The sequence below is a fragment of the Helicoverpa armigera genome, chromosome 4, assembly GCF_030705265.1.
Source record: "Helicoverpa armigera isolate CAAS_96S chromosome 4, ASM3070526v1, whole genome shotgun sequence".
Lineage (NCBI taxonomy): Eukaryota > Metazoa > Arthropoda > Insecta > Lepidoptera > Noctuidae > Helicoverpa > Helicoverpa armigera.
Window position 1 is genome coordinate 11645890 of NC_087123.1, and position 15621 is coordinate 11661510.

Genomic DNA, 15621 nt, shown 5'->3' on the forward strand with positions numbered 1-15621 from the left:
GGGTCCCTCCTGCTTCCTATTAATTTTGTGGGGTAGGTTCAGTCCCTGGTCTTTATCAATTTAACATTGTAATAAAGTCATGTCAAAAATCTAGGAATTGAACTAATTTCAATAGTTGCATATTATGGGTTATAAATTCAGCAAATTCGCTTGTGTTGCTGTGGGGAAAACAGAAGTTATCGGTAACCGCGATGACCTCACGTAGGTAAACAACGATTTAAAACAATTACGAATCCAAATGAAACGTCCGCGTAATCTTTTTCCTTATACAATATGTTGCGCCACTAAATAATGTTATATTGCAACTTTATCGAACAGCGAACGTTAACATTGCGAAATTAAAAAATCACATAGGTCGATTGCACCACGTAGAGTAAAAAAAATCACGCGAGTAGCACTAGTAAGCACTGACGGGTTAGAGGCACCTCCCAACTCTTTTCGAATTACGCACAGAGTGTGTCATCCAATTTTGCCAAATGAGACTTATGAACAAATAAAATGGCAGATATCCGTCGCTCCGAGATTTTCTCGGAATAGTCACTGATTAACTTGTTTGTGGGGGTAACGAAGCTACTTAATTTAGGACATAATTGGTGATGTCTAACTTACTGGATTGTTATGTTTTTTTGGATGGCACATTTCAATTATCTAAAGTGTCACTTCTAATCATCATGATCATCAGCTTTTTACCGTTTTCCCTAGGTACTGGTGTTGATCTACCTTGTGAACTGACTACGGATGAGGTACACAGTACAAATTTTTCATCAATTAATCTTTCATTTTTAAATATGTATAAAAGCAGGCCTTTAAGGTATCTAAGTATTGCTATCATTAGTAACACCAGCTGTTTCTCATGCTTAATTTTCATTTTATGTTTCGTTTTGTCAATTAGAGAAGGCAGGGATCTAGAAATTTTAACACTAAAATGGCTTGAACTAGGGGAAGAAAAGGAAGCATTACAGTACCGTAGCATTAATTTTGCATTAGTTGCTTGAGCCATGTAAAAGAAGGTTGTAAACCTTCCCAATATCATTGATTTTTCTTCTAAAAACAATTCCTTGGAACAATTTTCGGCACCTTTCTACCTAGTCCTGTATAACCTTATTCTACAAGTATCAAAAGAACTTTCCCCACCGGGTCACACTGCAGCGGCACAAGCCCACGCGCTCGTCTCGGAAACAAGACATTACAATTTTATTACCAGTAATCATCTTAAGTGTTATCAGCCTAATTGAATAATGCATCGGCATAGTGACCGCTACCGACTCTGTTTTGCTAAACAACGCTATCTAGATTGTTTTGGTCGGAATTCTACTGAGGTGGTAAGTGGCCAGTTTGTGCTAGTCTTGAAAAGGTTATGGAGTCGGAAAAAGTTGGATTAGGAGAAACCCTGGTAGTTTTTTTTTGAGTGTTGAGTGAGACAAGGTCTCAAAAAAGTGTAATAAAATTTGCTTTGTGACAGAAGAATTGAGTATGACAATCTGATGACAAATAGCTTATCGCATTTTCCGACATACTTTACTATAGCTTAGTTTAAGGCAGTTATCGTATGATCTCATGAAATATTGGGATTTCAACAATGAAAAACATCATTTAATCCTTCATATTTCAAGTAATTTCGTAAGTTTATATCGTCGCATTGAACTTGTAACAACTAACAGCCGTTATCTTTGTAAATGCTAGGATATTCACATTTGTGATAGCCTAATCTTTTCACTGATAGTGCTAATGTGAATACTGACCTTATTACATATTCAATGTTTTTACCTTAATACTTATTGTAAGATTTGATAAGATAAAGGGTTTCCTCAAAAAGTGGATAAAGGGAAATACTTCGTTCTAAGAAAAATAGACATAGTTAAGGATGAACTGATCAGACCAGAAGGCATAGAGGTAGGTTATAGAATTCCATAAACACGCAATCTTTACTGTTTTTCATCTCGAAAGGGGTGGTTCCTAATTTCAGAAACGATGATTGAACGCCTGTAAAATAGAAACGAAATAAAGACTCGATCTTGTCATCTTGTAGTCAAAAAGATGGCCACGTTTTTTAGGTATTCAGAAATATTCAAATTCGATACACAAACAGACATTTATTCGAATATTAAACATGCACATCGCACCGGATGCTGCAAGTAGGGACGTGCAACACAAGACCCCTCGGATCAAATTGTTTATAACGATACATTTTAATAGTAACCTCGGAGGATCAGCTATTGAGTTACATAAGGGGAGATTTTAGTGTTAATAATACCCTTATTTACTTGTGAATAAAATGCAGATGACTATGCGACCTGCCACATAACACGACCTGGTACATAAGGAGCTTAAGAAGGAACATGATGAGTTTTAGCCAGTGAGAGTCTGACGCTCTCTCATTCTGTTAAATCACAGCGAGATGGGTCATTTGATGATTTCCCATAAAAAAGGTGTTTATAGGAAGTTTAGGTGCTGCAAAAAACACCTCATTCCGATGAAAGCACGTTAAGTTTCTTAATTATAAAGGAAGGTAATAAGGTTAAAATTGAAAGCATTTGTTGTAATTCTACGATACTGCCTTGTAAAAATCTTGTCGGTTCCTACAACCAAATGTTTAAAACAACAAATATTTTTAACCGATTTGTAAAAAGGACAACTTTTATTTTAATTCGCCTCGTAACTGTACCTTGATAGACTCATCCTGTTTCAAAAACATCTATCATCTGACCACGGAAGACAACAAATTGCTATATTTAATTAACTAATTATTAGCTTTTCCGTACATTATGCGGGACAATGCAATCATCGTAATTACGGCCGCTTTTAATTCGATGTGATTTGACACGCTACGTGGACTATAATTTAATTAAAAGGCCGTTAGTGAAATTTGTTAAATCTGTTCTATCCGTGACATTAAAATACAACGGTTTTCCTAATTTACAGGCTTTCCCTAACTCCTCATTAGACTAGACTCTCAATTAAGACTATCAAAAAACATTTAATACAAATAGCGTCAAAAAAATACCCTTTCAATGCAGCCCAAATGTCAAAACTGTTCAATGATGTCTCAAATGTTGCATCTATCTGTTTACAATATTCGTAATTTGTCTACCAACAAGTAAACAGCAAAATATAAAATCCTGAAAAAGCATTCTGTAAGCTCTGATGTCAGTTCAGAATTGCTATCTAGATGGCGCTGTGCAATGACGTCACGTTTCTGAATCGCGGTGTTAAGATTCTCCGCGGCCGAACGACCCTCGCGCCGTACTGAAGTGAACTCATACTTACCTGGCATAGGGGATACCGTGATCAAGAAGGCGGTTCCCCCAGGGCGAGGTCTATCCATTGCACTGCGGATAGGTTGACCCCTGCGATTATCCCTAATGTGGATAACTCGGATGCGTAATTTTTGGTAGTGGGGACTGCGTACGCGCCGTCCCCTCAGAATTCCTAGAAACTTCAAACATGACGTTATTAACATTGGGGTACAGAACTACTGATTGCCATTTCATCTCGATTATCTTGATTCATTTTGTAAATGAGTCATAACAATGACGAGCCTTGGTTAATACTATAGGTTCAATAAACGTATTGCAAAGTTCCTATTACAATACTGGACAGACAGCGGAAGATTATATCACTTACTATTTACATTAAACAACCATTTTATTTGTTGTACAATATTGTCATCTCAAGGTACACACAGAGCCATCTATCGGGATATGAACTGAACTAAGCTCAAACTGGAGCGCACAGGATTTTGAGCTTGTACTGTTGGCTGATGCCCTAAAATGATTTTTAGGGTTAATACAAGACGCGAGCGAAGTTTATGTTGATATGTAAGTCTCTACGAAGTCTGACAGGTGGTGTTTTAAAAGTCATATACCAAATTTTATACAAAATTCGCTCATTATTCACAAGTTAGCAAAACGTTTTGTATAGAAAAACTTGTTAAACCACTTGCCGGCATTCCAATTAAAGTAAATGATCGATTTTTATAAGCAAAAGTGGTTTATTATTTATTTTTTATTAATACGTTTTGCACAATGTAGGTACAATGGTGGAATTACCGCCTTTGTGCGTTTTCTACCAATCTATCTTCGCGTGGTGGAGAAATGGCTTCTTGATTTCTTGAGGTTTTATTAAATTATCGAATAGAGGACTTAAATAAAATGAACTGGTAATAATCGTTGGGTAGGTAATTTTTTTAGCTAAGGAGAAAATAATATTTTTGTCAACTACGTTAACCCTTTTACTGCCACTGTGCACTTTGAAGGACACTGGTATTTTTTAAAACATGAACTTTGTACTTTGTAAATAGTTAATTGAACTTATAGTATTTCCCATAGTAGTCACTCAGTGCTTGTTGACTTGACTTTCTGTTAAATCACGTGCAGACAAGGAAAATTGAGCGTTAAGCTGATAATAATGCTTTTCTCTTTCTACAACTGCTTGACACTTTGATTAGAGATTCTGAGGGGACGGCGCGTACGCAGTCCCCACTACCAAAAATTACGCATCCGAGTTATCCACATTAGGAGTGGGTGATACAAAACGTATATAGATATTGAATCTATATATTGGTGCAATATCTAAAATCCGATATCGGCTTAATCTGAATCTATATATCGGGCGAAACACTATATTGCTCCAAAACGTATCCGAGGGCGAGTATGAGCTTGTCGTACGTATCGTATTAAACCGATTTACCGAATAAAGACCGAGTATACACGATGTGACACGATCTCTAGTCTCTACACCGACGAAATAACTTAGCAGCCGGCCGAGAGAGGGAGCGCGTGATTAATAAAACCAACGTAGAACGTAGCTTAATAATCCGTAGGTACTATTCTGAACCTTATGTCAAATGCAATAAGTCTGTTTGAAGAATTGTTTTAGTATTTTGGCAAGATTGTTAAAGGAATTTCAACTTTCTTTTAAAGTAATAATGATGCATATTACATTACATAATTTGCAAGGATTTATTAACTTCGCGCATGACGCTTGTTGTCCTCTGGCCTTGAACTAGAAAGCAAAGAAATTTTAAAATTCTATTTTTTAGTTTCGTGCTAGCAATTATTGAGTGAGCGCATTATTGTTGTTCCTCATTATTACTTACTTACGATTTGATTTTCTGTTAATTTGTGTTAGTTTAGTATTTAAAATAGTTTAATTTCTTAACTTGAGTATTAATGTGTGTAGGTATTAAGGTGTAAATAAAATTTAAGTGTAAAAATTAGAGTAGGTTAGGTACTTATATTGAAACATTTTGTGACTCGTGTTAAAAACTATTTTTAAAAATGTCTCGTATAAATTCGAGTATTTTATGGGACTATTTTGACAAAACAAATTTAGTGGACAAAAAAGCCAAATGTCGTGTTTGTGGTGACAGTTATAGTTATAAAGGTACGACAGGCAATCTAAAGGCACATTTAAAAAAAAAGCATTTAGATGCATATACGAGAGTTGCTACCGGGCAGCAAGATATTACGACTTTCCAAACTGCCTCAGCAAGTCAGATTATTGCCGCAGATTCATCTGCAACACCGTCAACATCGGCTACAATAACTACGTTAGCAAACCCAATCGCCTCAACTTCAACAGCAGCGAATCCAACAGTTTCACCCCCACGTCACGTAAGACAACAAGGTATAGAAAGATATGGCGCCACTAAAAAAATATCAGGTGACTTGAAAAGAAAGATCGACAATGATGTACTAGACTTATTCATAGATAGTTATCACCCCTTTACATTAGTAGAGGAACGAGCTTTTAAAAAAGTTATGCGCTGGATCCCTGGCTATCAACTCCCGACTAGAAAAACTATTTCTAACGTCATGATTCCTGCCTTGTACAATAAAACGAAGAAACTTTAAAACGACATTGGGTAGCATTGAACATTTGTGTCTTACAGCTGACTTATGGACGTCAAGAGCCAATGAATCGTATTTGGCTGTTACCGGTCATTTTATCACGGAGGAGTTCGAGCTAAAGACCATCTTGCTGGACTGTTCTAATTTCGAAGATTCTCATACGAGTGAAAACATTCAGAGTGTGTTAAATGATGTAATGAGTAAATATGAATTAACATTAAACAAAATTAATTTTATAGTAACTGATAATGCGGCCAATATTCAAAGAGCGGTTACTAACATCGGTTGGAAGCATTATGGATGCTATGGACACACGCTTAATTTGATTTTACAGAATGCCATTACAAGAGAGCAGACTCTACAGTCCGTATTAGATAAAGTAAAAAAAATTGTGCGCTTTTTTAAAAAAAACAGTACCGCCTTAGAGAAATTATTAAAAGCACAAACTAATGATCAGCCAAACTGCGTACCAAAACGTTTGATTCAAGAAGTTCCGACGCGCTGGAACTCCAGCTTTCACATGATACGGCGCTTCGTGGAACTGGAACATTGCATTAGGTCTACAGTTGCAGTCATCAGAAAAGACCTTCCCATTATTACCAACGAAGAGTGGTTGCTACTTGCCGAAGTCACAAAAATATTGAAACCGTTCGAGGACGCGACAGAATCGATGAGCGGCGAAAAGTATATGACTGGTAGTTCAGTCATAGTCATGACACGGTGTCTAATATCATCATGTGATAAACTCCTGGACGAAGAATTCTGTGATGTATCTAAAGAGCTAATTTACACTTTAAGGACAGGACTAATAACCAGATTCTCCAATCTTGAAAGAAGTGGAACATTTTCGGTATGTACATTTTTAGATCCTCGATACAAACTGGCTGTCTTTTCTGACGAAAATGAAATTATAAATACTAAGAAACGAGTCCAGGACTTAGTAAGTGGTATTATAGCGCAGGAGAGAGCGCGAGAAGAGGCACCCGTCTCGGCATCTGAGGACCACAATGCTGATAAGTTTTCACCATGGACAATTTTAAACGAAATAGTGGGAAAAAAGCAAAATGTCGGGACACCGGTGTCAAAAGCCATTAAAGAAATAGATGGCTATTTGAATGACGACCTGTTGCCAGTTTTCACAGGAACTACGTGGAACTGCCCTCTCGAATGGTGGCGCAAACATAAGTTTACATATCCATACTTGGCGAAACTATTAAAAAGATATGGAAACATCATGGCGACGTCAGTTCCATGCGAGAGGATCTTTAGCAAAACGGGACTAATTATAAATGATCGTCGCACTCGGCTGACAACATCAAAAGTAAACCAGCTCGTATCTTTGAACGTAAATCTAGATGAAAACAGATTTAAATAAATGCTGAACAAACAACGTAAATAGTTGAAAATGTAAAAAGACAATGTAAATAGTGTAAATATAAAAAGTTTGTATATATCATCAAATGAACTGTTAAATACGCCTGCATTATTTTATCGTTCGGCACCTACATTTAGGTATAATTTATTATAAAACTTTTCATAACAGACAATAATGCAGCCAGTCCTAAGCCTGGTAAAAGTATGAAGGACAGTTCATTGATGATGACGATTGTATGTTTTCTCTAACTACGTAATAGGCTTTTTCATCACGTGAAATTAGTGATGTTTAAACTTCAGCTAAGTATCTAGACAAAACCGTTGTTTGTAATTTAGCTCCTTAGAGATACATCGTATTACGATATTTACAATATCGCATGCCTAGGTGGTTCTCACTCACAATACGCTTTATGGAATGATACAACATCATGAGACGGATTACGCGTATCTGTTAATATATAGTTTCAGAAAATATATAGTTTCGAAATCCGATATCAAATATCAATATATAGTTTCGATTTGATATTGTGAAAAAGCTATATTACCCACTCCTAATCCACATTAGGGATAATCGCAGGGGTCAACCTATCCGCAGTGCAATGGATAGACCTCGCCCTGGGGGAACCGCCTTCTTGATCACGGTATCCCCTATGCCAGGTAAGTATGAGTTCTCTACAGTACGGCGCGAGGGTCGTTCGACCGCGGAGAATCTTAACACCGCGATTCAGAAACGTGACGTCATTGCACAGCGCCATCTAGTTAGAAATTCTGAACTGACATCAGAGCTTACAGAATGCCTTTTCAGTATTTCATATTACGCTTACCAAACTGTATTCCCAAGCATAAATAGTTTTTTAATCAACTTATTATATAATCAAAGAATACCTTTACAGGATAAATATTACAATTTGTCATCGATTTTAAGTTTTCGAAAATGTGCAATGTGCTTTAAAAAGCACAACGGCAGTCAAAGGGTTAACTCACAAAAATATTATTTCCTGCTGAGCTAGAGCAATATAAAATAAATAAATAAATAAATGCTTTATTGATGCAAATCCTTACAAAATGTTTACAAAATGCTTAATATCTAGCAGGATTACAATTTAATTGAAGGCATACAAATGTTGAGACCCTGGCCCCTAAACTAGGAATGCCTGTGTCTTAGGAGCCAGTGTTCTACTATCGTTGGTAATTTGCTTATATATTCATTTTATTTTATTCAAGATAATCGTATCACGTGTGTGCTTCATAAAAACCCCAGTTTAAGTAAAGTTACCTAAGCAGTTTTGTTAATGTCCGCCGATTTAATTACTAATTCACTGAATTAAAAATATTTTTTTGCCATAATCATTTATGGCAAAAAATCTATTTAATAGAGCAATTAACCAATTTTGCTTATTTGCTCATATAAATATTGTGTGTATGTTATTCATCCACTCAATTAATTAGGTTTTATTAAAGTACAAAATCAGATTGTCATCTTCAGATACACACAGAGACATCTATCGGGCTATGAACAGACCAAAGTGCCTTCACTTTATGTATGTATTGGAGCCTTTATTACTCGGCATTTTAGGGTTAACGCACGATGTAAGCGGAGCTTGTTTAGGTATTGGAAGTTCTCATGACGGCTGACAGGTGGCGCTTTGAAAAATAAAATACCTACTATATACGTAAATACAAAGCCACTGTTGGTCACACGGTACACACTTGATACCAAAATAATTTATTTGTGTAGGAAAACTTAATAAGTCACTTGTCAGCATTCTATCTAGGGTTCTGGTTTTATAAGTAAAAGTCAAAATTACAGCATCCATCTGCCGAGTAGTTTTAACGCGTATCATGTATGCAAATGTAATATTCTTTAGCACTTCATATTATTTCTGAAAATAACGAATTGATTGCGACAGTTAAAAACAATATGTCGAGTAAGAGATGACCACGGAGGACAAAATAACTAGGAGATGACTTAGTTGATATTTTTTCCTGTTTTTGCTATATAAATATATATAGGTACCTATATATCAAATTAAAGGGAGTGACACGATCATTCCAAATGGTAGATCGTATAAAAAAGTAGAAAATAGGTAATTATAAAAAGGCTTATGTTTAAACACCACCCTAAAAAGTACCTATTTTACTACCAAAAAAATTCTAAACGGTTACCAAAATGGATAAATGGTCACCAAATAACGTTTCCAAAAATATTATTAGATAAAACCATTTTTTCGTATTATTGACTACTAAAAAAATATATGGACGCCTTTAAAATACACTTTAGACCAAATATTATATATTGTCACTACTTAGATGTTACCAATTATGTAATACCATGACTCCTAATTTGGTCATTTTTGTTAAACTAAAAAAGCTAACGATCGCTAGAATATTTCCCAAATACCAATTAATATACTGGGGTTCCCAAACGTACGTCGCTTATTTATTGTTATATGTATTTGTGTGTAACTCAGTGCATTTAAAATGTAAGCACGCAACATGCAGCAAGCATGGCTTCTGTCACGGCTCCGGCGCTGCGTGGCTCCGGCGGTCCCATGCGAGCTTATCGTCGCAGATGGTTTTCACGCTCACCACCCGCAGATTCGGCTTGCTGGCCGGCTCAGCCGGCCAGCCTCAGCCGCGGCGGCGAGCGCTGAAACTACCTGCGCCTCAGCTCGCAGGCCGCCTCGCCCCTCCGCGCCTACGCGGTTTTGAATTGCACTCTAGGGGTAGGGCAGACAAGACTACGTGGAGTCGGTTTTGCAGCGATTCGTTTTCGTCACTAACTTTTTGGTAGTAATATTAATCTTTTAGTTGGATAGAATTTGGTGACCATAAGGCAGTTGTCCCACCAACGACGAGAAAACGACTAACTATGGGCTATTTCCTCGCTTAAGAAACGTACAATAGATATACTTTCCAAGTGAACAAAAGAGATGCATATACAAATAGTTGATCGCTGACTGTTCACACTGCCGGCGAGCACTCGCTTCTCTAGTTTGTCGCTGAGCGACAAAAGCTATGAAAGATAACACTCGCTCGGCGACACTCGCCAAGCGTTTAGAACTCACGCCGAGAGAGCAACCAGTGGTCATTTCTCTACAGTGCCTATCTAGCGAGCGAGTGATGCGAGTAATGGCCCGCCTCACTCGCACACTCGCTTGTAGCTGAGCTACACAAATATCGGAACTACGCACTCGCTCCCCGCGCCTTGCTAACTCGTTTCTAGTTTTAGCTCTACTCGTTACTCGTTAATCGTTGCCGGTGAGACAAGTGCCTTAATCCATTTTGGGAACCAAAAATAATATTTGTGCGAGATTTGCGATTTTTCTGATGTTATTTTATTTTTTTGGATCATAGCATTATATACTTTAGTGCCCTTTTAATGAAGTCAATTTAATTTTTTTGGAGTTGTTTATTTTATTTGGTGCCTCAGCTTAGAGTCTTAAAAATATTTTTGGTGACCACCTAAATTATACCCTTATAAAAAAAATATTGTCATATTTACAACTCAAATAATGGAATTAAATAAACGAATAAATAAGCAAAGTACCAACGATGTTGCTCCGATATTCAGCAGGAAATAGTATTTTTATGAGTTAACCCTTTGACTGCCGCTGTGCTTTTTGAAGCACATTGCTATTTTCAGAAACTTGAAATCGATTACAAATTACATTATTTATCCCGAAAATGTATTCTTATAAGTTTATTAAAATACCTATTTTTGTTTGGTAATACCGTTTGGTAAGCTTAATATGAAATACTGAAAAGGCATTCTGTAAGCTCTGATGTCAGTTCAGATTTTCTAACTAGATGGCGCTGTGCAATGACGTCACGTTTCTGAATCGCGGTGTTAAGATTCTCCGCGGCCGAACGACCCTCGCGCCGTACTGAAGTGAACTCATACTTACCTGGCATAGGGGATACCGTGATCAAGAAGGCGGTTCCCCCAGGGCGAGGTCTATCCATTGCACTGCGGATAGGTTGACCCCTGCGATTATCCCTAATGTGGATAACTCGGATGCGTAATTTTTGGTAGTGGGGACTAGCGATGGGCTGAGTGATGATTTTTCTGTATCAATGACTGCGTGACAATGACAAAAAAATATCGATGACAGGAACAATGACAAAATCATCAATGATTTTTGTTTGAGCACATCACGGGCCACGGCACTTCAATTATGAGTAATGATTTAATGAATGAGTAGATGAAATGAAATGATCGCGGAACGGTGTAAAGGCTTAGTGACTTTATCATTTGTTATTTAGTAGTAGGCGTAAAAACTTGGTTGCGTAAATACCAACGCACCTTTCCTACAAGTAATATTCCAATCTTACCTTCATGCTTTGTCCAGGCTTAGGACTGGCAAAGACTAGCAAAATAATACTGGTACCTAATAAAAATATAATATCATTTTGCTTTTCTTTGGCGCATTTAAAAGATTGGTATATTTACAATGATTAAATTGAGGTACTTACTTCTTGGTACCTATTTGTTTTTTTTTTTTTTTTTTTTTTTTTTTTTTTTTTTTTTATGTGTATATCTACAAATATTTACATTTTCTTGCCTGTTGTGCCTATTCATTGGCTACAATTGACGTTTAAAAACATAAGCTGTTTTACTTTTGAAACTCCTAGGCGAGTGCGTCTTTCGGATACCATGGTACCAGCTCGTGAAAATACCCTTTCACAAGGCACTGATGTTGCCAGCACACAGCACTTAGTAAAAACTAATTTCGTCAAATTTGGGTAAACATGTTCGTGGTTTTTCCACCACTGAAGTGGAGTGTCGTGTTCCGATCCCATTAGAAGGATGTCATCGTCTAGGTACCTTTGAACTTCCGCTATCGCTCTTGATAACGGGGTTCCTTTAGGCTCTATTTTCGCAATTGCTGTCCTATATAAATTCCATATGGATGGTTCAGTATTACTTCCCGAGTTTTGTGTCGTAGCTAGGGTTGGAGTAGTTAATTGTTTAGTTTTGCAATTGACGCAGCTACCAATTCGATGACAACTTTTTTCGTTTCTTCAGCCAGATGTTGTGGAAACATGAAAATTTTAAACCTCGGATCTAAAAAAGTTGATAGTGCAAGTGTTCTGCTAAATTCCAAATTGCGAAACCTTTCCGAAGTTTCCTTTTTTAGCTTTTTTAAAACCAATTTCACAACATCATGCAACTCTCTCAACTCTAGAGTTTCTAATGTTTGCAAAGACACTGTGTGATTGGAATCACTTCTCCACCCGTCAAATATTTTTCTCCACTCATACGCGTAGACACTTCATCGAAGGGTTTAAGCACGCACTGCAAATCTTGAATAATTTTCCAATCATTGTCTTCAAGATATGTACCTTTGAAGTTGCTGAGTGGAAGTGTTGCAGTTACAGCCTCTCTAAGTTCAAGAAACCTTTGCAGCATATGAAAGTCAGAGTTCCATCGAGTTTCCACAGACTGAGTGAGTTTTTGCTGTTTTGCCTCCGATTGTTGGACCTGATATTTTACAAACTTTTCTGTGGCCAAAGGGCTACGTTTGTAAAAAGATACAATGTTCTTCACTTTGGTGATTGTCTGTTGCAAATTTTCAACGCTTAATCCACTCTTGACAATTAAATTTAAACTGTGTGCATAACACCCAAAATGGCGCCAATTCAGCTCAGTCGTGATAGCGGAGACTATGTTACTCGCGTTGTCAGACACAACTATGGTAATTTTGTCTGTAATGTTCCAAGTCGATGCACATTTTCTTAATTGAGCTGCTAAGTTTATGGCGGTATGATGTCCAGGGAGGACTTCACACTGCAGGAGAAGCGACTTCAAAATATAGTTTTGATCGATGTAATGAGCTGTTATGGCCATATATGACTCATTTGCTTTTGATGTCCAGCAGTCTGTGGTAAGGCATACACTTTTGCTTCTTCAGTCATTTTGTTTTGTTTCATTAAAACTTGCTGGTACATTGATGGCAGTAAAGTGTTTGAAAGGTACTTACGACTAGGTAGTTGGTAAATGGGATTTAGACCATGAACAAATGCAACAAAGCCCTCGTCTTCCACAATACTGAATGGTTGAAAATCTAACATGAACAATTTCATAAGTAGTCTATTCAACCTTTCCTGTTCAGATGGTGTAATTTTTTTTCTCTGTGTAAATTGAGCTATTGTAGGTTGTCGAACTAAAGACTGCTGGATAATGTGTGGTTGTGGCAACGGATTACCCTCGGCTGAGTGACTAGCAGAAGAAGCAACAACAGACTGTTGAGTCAGATTTTGGGATCCTGCTTGATTAGAAGGGCCAGCTTCCTGTTCCAAACGTTGTTCTGAACTGTTTTGGTGCATACCCATGTTCCTACGTTCATCTTGAATTTCAACCGTAGGATGTTTTCTTAAAATATGTTTTTAAATTTGTTGAGGAAGTTTTATAGGATAATTTTACCCTGCACAGTTTACACACTGCTGTCTTTTCACCAACGGATTCAATGTCAAAATGTACCCAGACGTTGGATGTTTTTCTTAAAGTTGATGCCATTTTTTATTAATAGGTATTTAGGTAAACTGTAACCACTCATTAAATAAGAACGTTAAGTACCTACCATACGTTTTTAATATTTTAGGCACAAACTGCAAATACTAACTTGGTTTTAAAATTTGTAATACACTTCAATATTTACTACGGCATAAGTCAATTAACAAATTACACTACGTACTTCGTAAGTTCGTACGCGTAAAATAAAATTAGGTAAGGATGCTCGTCCTTTCCTAATCAAAAGTTCAATCCAAAACAATGATTCACAAAAAAACAACCTTTCGAGTCAAGTTCGCGCGCAAACTTAAACAACGAAGTGAAAGAATTGTTGCCGTTCCGTGCGCCCAGTCATACGATCGGGCAAGCCTCGCAACAGTCACACATAAGTGTCGCAACGTTGCGATTCGAACCGCCCGCCGCCGGGCCGCCGCTGCGCATTGCGATTGCGACCGAGCACACCCGAGCGGGGCCGAGCGAAACGGCCGAAAATCACCGAAGTTGGCATTCAATTCATTCATTGTCATTCGATTCGAGTAATGATTTAAAAGCATTGATGATTTTGTCGTTGTCATTGCATGATGAAATGATTTTAAAATATCGATGATTTTAACATGTGACATGATATCGGACTCATCTCTAGTGGGGACTGCGTACGCGCCGTCCCCTCAGAATTCTTAGAAAAACATTGGCTCGTATAACCTGGGCTGGGACTTCACGTTTGAGATTTAGAAACAAATGAACTAACGAAAATTAAAAGAACGAGAACTCACTTCACGTACAAACATGTTATTCGGGTGCCTGCAATGACGATTCCTTGGAATACTCCCATAAAGGGCTCAAAAACCCTGCCAGTAAAGTTACTGTTGTGAGTAGGTACTTACGAAATATTTGAATACGCAAAACTTTAGTTAAAAAAGCTTATAGTCTTTACTCGCTAGATTTAGAGAAAATGTAACCTAATGTAAGTAAACCGACAACGCTTTTATTTTCCACAAGCAATTTTATCTAGCTGTCAACAGAAATAAACAACTCTTTATGCTTTCGCGAATTTCCGACCGCAGCCATTATTATATCACAAAATAGAATTATTAAGGCATTGTGCATCACTGTATTACTTTCGATTCTTCCTCGTATCTTGAATCTTACACACAGGAATCTCTGTGTAATTTGTGCTTATCCCTGCTGAAGGAAAGCTATGCACAGTGTCGCTTGTTGGAAAACGGGGAACAAGAGATACGTCACGCTATGTTTCGTGCAGCACGCGAAGAAGGTCGGAATAGAGACAGTATTCGCATTTCCATTGATCTTAGAGCATTTTATCAACTGGAACCGCCATGATCACAAATCTCTATACGAAAACGCAAGAAATAGTGATAGCTGGCTAATGCATTTTTGAGTAACAGCCTTACTACAAAAACTTAAAAAAAAAAATATATATATATTCGACTTCGTTTAACTATGTACTAATTGACACTTAAAAATTGAAACATAGCACAATGGTAGAAGATCTCCGACACCCAAGCTAAGATTAAACTTGTGTTATGGGTGTCGGGGCTCTCTCACAGTAATTTACAATATTTAGCGACTGTTTTAAAAGATCTGTCTAAAAAAAGTGTGGCTGCAAAACGGACCTTATTTCAACGTCATAATATTTTTTTAGACAGGTGTTCAACAGACGTTTAAATGTTTTTGTGGAAGTGTTTTGGATACAACCATGGATAAACGAGTCTAACCGGTATTCTCTCACCTTCTGTAGAGGGGAAGGCACGGTAACGTCGTGTCCTGTAGGTTAAATTCTCTTAGCTCATGATAAACGGAGTGCTTCGAAGGAATGATCGCGTTTCGCACCACCATTGATACGGCGTTAAAACTGTATAA

At 37.3% G+C, this 15621-nt stretch overlaps 2 non-coding genes and 1 pseudogene across 2 annotated transcripts; 2 read left to right on the forward strand and 1 right to left on the reverse strand.

Annotated features, from left to right (window-relative positions):
• Positions 1-3259: 3259 nt before the first annotated feature.
• Positions 3260-3422, forward strand: LOC110374561 (U1 spliceosomal RNA). The gene has a single exon (XR_007511783.1). It is a non-coding gene; the product is annotated as a U1 spliceosomal RNA (small nuclear RNA).
• A 4339-nt stretch (positions 3423-7761) lies between these two features.
• Positions 7762-7891, reverse strand: LOC126056023 (U1 spliceosomal RNA; annotated as a pseudogene).
• Positions 7892-11126: 3235 nt separating this feature from the next.
• On the forward strand, positions 11127-11298 carry LOC135116891 (U1 spliceosomal RNA). Its single transcript, XR_010276454.1, has one exon. It is a non-coding gene; the product is annotated as a U1 spliceosomal RNA (small nuclear RNA).
• The last annotated feature ends 4323 nt before the right edge of the window (positions 11299-15621 follow it).